This window comes from Molothrus aeneus, chromosome 1, assembly GCF_037042795.1.
Source record: "Molothrus aeneus isolate 106 chromosome 1, BPBGC_Maene_1.0, whole genome shotgun sequence".
Classification (NCBI taxonomy): Eukaryota; Metazoa; Chordata; class Aves; order Passeriformes; family Icteridae; genus Molothrus; species Molothrus aeneus.
Genome location: NC_089646.1, coordinates 32,361,930 through 32,365,960, shown reverse-complemented (window position 1 = coordinate 32,365,960; position 4,031 = coordinate 32,361,930).

The window sequence follows — 4,031 nt, the reverse complement described above, 5'->3', positions numbered from 1 at the left end:
TGTACCTTAAAGCAAGAGAATTACACACTGATGTACCTTAAACCAAGACTTTTTTTTGGGCAAAATGCTGTGTAGAGTTTGCTATGTTATTTGAACTTACATTACAGATTTGGTATTTATAAAGTACATTCCAAATGCAATTTTACACTTTTCCCCCCTCTTTTTTTTATCCTCCAAGTAGCAGGTATTTACTTTATCGTCATTATGTTGCTTTAATTCTGTAGTGGCTGGGACATCTCATGCTTACAGTGGCCTATATCTTGCAGCTATATCCACTGAAACAAAGCTGTAATTAAGGCATGCTTTTTTAATCCTCTGGGTCTTTTTTTTTTTTTTTTTAAGTTTAACAGATGGTATAAATTAAGCCTTATTTTGGTGCACTTAGTGTTAAAAATCCCATTTTAGAGTTACTTTTTTAAAACTTTTTGTGGGCTTCAGCAAAAAATTGTGTTGTTAACTGAAACTTGTTAATCCTTCTTTTGGAACAGTCTTGGGTTTTCAAACTCTGTCCAAATATTGTGCCAGTCCAACTTGATCAGTTACGTAACTGGAACAAAATGAGGCAATCCTCAGTAAAGCAGTAGGTTCTCTGCCTGTTTAAATAGATCCCACACAGCTGATATGTGGAATTAAAGCTTTTTTTTCCTTCTGGGGGACATCAATTGAACACATAATCCATGTCTTCAAGGAAAATAATTGTAAAGTTAAGAGTTCTTATTTGTGATACTCAAATGTGTATTGCTGTGGTCTAAGCGGATATATATGGATTTTTTAAAGTATGAAGGTAAAATAAGGACAGTCTATCCCCCGTGTGTTTCTACTGCCTTAACTCTCAGTGGAATGCCTCTGCTACTTTAAAAATAAATATAAAAGATCTGATCAGCAAAAACTTTGTCCTATTTCTTTTCTACAAATGTCATTTCAAAAGTTCATACTGTTGCAAAAAAAAAAAAAAAAGGTCATCTCTAAATACTGAGTCATAAAATTAGTCATAAAAACTTAAAGTATTTTTCCAAAAAACTTCAAGTATTTTTCCAATGGCTAGTGCCAGCCAAGGATGCTCTTAATTTTTTACTGGTCAAATGAAACCTCTGTTCTCTGGGAGCCCTTAATCTGAAAATAATGCTTGATGGATCACTAGAGAAGAGTGAGAAAAAGATGAATCTCTTGGATATGGGGTATCAACTACACACTTGGTGTATGCAGGACTCCTGCTGGCTCTTTTAAATAATGGTATTTTTGCTTTGAGCAATCAGTATTAGGACAGGTATTTGTGCTATTAATGGGGCTCAGTAGGGGATGGTTCCTGTTGTCAGCAGTGCTGAAGCATGAGACTCTGCAAAAGCCTTTGTCCACCTTCATAGGAATGAAAGTAGGGCCAGTGGCTTGTGGGATTCTGTAGGAACTGGCAAGGGGGTTGCTTCAGTAATTGTAGTAGGACTATTCTTTGTGTTTGTTAGCACGTGGTGTTACCCTTCAAAACCTCCCTTCACAGCAGGGTCTCACGCACAACCTATGCTGAGCAGTCAGGGGCTGCTCCCTGTATTTTCATTGTTACACCTTCAGGGACTGTCAGTGCTGATCAGAAAGACTTGGTATTTAGCTATAAATTAATATACATGGCAGTCCTTCCCATTTCTTTGTTGATACAGGATGAAAGAATGGGTGAGGTTTAAATGGATCTTTGGTGATCATGAAGCCTCCTTTGCTCAAAGTAGTGAAAATTGGAACAGGTGTCTGTCTGGCTGCTCAAGATCTTCTCAAACTGGGTTTTCAACTTCTCCAATTGGAGACTCCTCAACCACTCTGGCACTTGAGGCAATTTTCTGTGCTCTGAGATCCAGGGTTCCTGGGGGATGCTCTTGCTGGTAACAACAGAAGTAAAGGTGACAGTGAGTACCTTGGCCTTTCCTGTATCTTCTCTCAGCAGATCCCCTGCTGATTCAGTCATGGAGCCCTAGCTTTCCTGTTGCTATTTTTGCAAAAGCCCATGAACCATTCTAGAACATTCCTGATCCTCCTTCTTGCTTTGATCCTTCTTACTGGGATCCTGTGATCTACTTTGTCATGGTCATTGCAGCTGTGTCTGCCCTGACCTTGACACCACTAGCCACTTTTTCCATGTTTGTAGTTTGCCATGTTTAGCAGAGGGCCTGCCTTTGGCTCCTCAGTCCCCTGTTTCAGGAGGTAATAATCAATGTACTTGTTCCCTCTTCTGTTTCCCCTCCAAGAGATAGGAGGGTAGTTCATGTTCCATGTGAGGACCAGGTGCCTGAAGCTTCTTCTGCTGTATATGAAGAGGAATTCCTGTGTTTTGTCTTGCTCAGGTGATGAGTAGCAAACACCTACAGTAATGTCACCCATGTTATTCTGCCCTCTCTTATGTGACCCATAAGCTCCCAGCTGTCTCATTGTCCACAGCAGGGCCATGCTCCATGTGTCCCTGCTGCTCTCCCAACAAAGGGCAGCTTTCCTCCCCCACAAGCCTTGAGGAGCCCATATCCAGCCATGGCAGTGGAATGGTCTCCAAAAATTAAATGCTTACACTTCCTTGGCCCTTCCCTGTTGTCCTTTCATCCTCCAAAGGCAGTGTTTTCTAAGCTTTGTGCAGACTTGTGTGTCTTTGTAGGGTTGGGAGAGGACATTGCCACAGCTGCTTTCCTGGGATTTCACCTGTCCCAGTCCATTATTTAATGATCATGCAAGTGAGGAGAAGGGGCACAGAAGTCTCTGGTTGCCTTATGTTATTATTGTGTATTACAATGAAATGAAATGAAAATGAAATTGCTGGACAGCCTGTTCTATTTTATTCCTTTTACCATTCATGTCTGAATAGTAATTTCCTCACAACCCTGTCTGTATCCTGGTCACTACTCAAAGCCTTATTTAACTTTGAGCTTTCTCCACTCCCCTTGCTTTGGGGGGTTATAGGGAGCTCTTGCTATTATCATGTCTGGTTCTTCTCCCTTGAGGCTTCTTAAAATATACTGTATATAGTCTGTATATGCTCTACTACAGTCTGGATTTCAGAATAAAATACCTGTATTTGTGTTATAAAAGGCAATTCTTACCTCCATCTTTTCCTTCCTTGTCTTTCCCAGACAAGCCCATACTTGGATATCAATACTTCAAAATTACTTTTAAACTGGCAAAGTAAAACTTGGTGGGATATCTCCCATGACTGAACATTTCACCAAGAAAGACAGTGTTAATTTTTTCCTCCGATGAGTATTTAATTTTGTCACTGGTTGAAATCCATGGGCACAATTTGGATAAGCTAACAGCATGCTCTTTTAACTTCTAGTACTTCTGTATCTTAATGATATATTGTCTTTTGTGTTAGAAGAAGCTGTTCCAAGGGACAGTTGTTTTTATGTGGTTTCTCAAAATTGAAGAAAAATCAGGAATTAATTTAGTAGCCATTCTGCATCTCTTGTGTTCAAGTCCTATTGCTGATGGCCTCTCTCTGTCTGAGACTGGGCAGAATGTTGGGCTGGGGAGGCTGTCTCAGGCTCCATGCAGAGGCAGCAGGCTCATTGTCCTGCAGTTGCCATGGTGGGGGAGGACTGAAAGGTTTTCCATCCGCCTTTATTTCAGTGACCTTTTCCAAGCTGGGAATTGCAGTTGACTTGGAAAAACCTAAACAGAGTTTAGGTTCTCTTCAGTGAGTCCATACAGTTTCCTCTCGAGTCTTGTAAGCTGAAAAATAAATTGAAATTGAGGAGGTAATATTTTCTGTTTTCAGAATGCCATTTCTGAAAATCTTTCACTTGCTTCCCACGCAATATATAGTTGGAATTTATTAAACTGCTGTATGTGAAGACTCCTGTGCTTAATGCTTCCAGCAGCGTGCATAAGTGAGGTACAATAAAAGTTCACAGTAATGTCAGCATGTAAAAATGTTAACAAGTAAAAGCATGATTAGATTCTTTAAATATTCACAGAGACCTAATTTTCATCATCTACTTAATGTAGTGACTGGAGTATTCACAAACTGTGTTTGCTTATTCTTTCAGGCTGAAGGTTTTGAA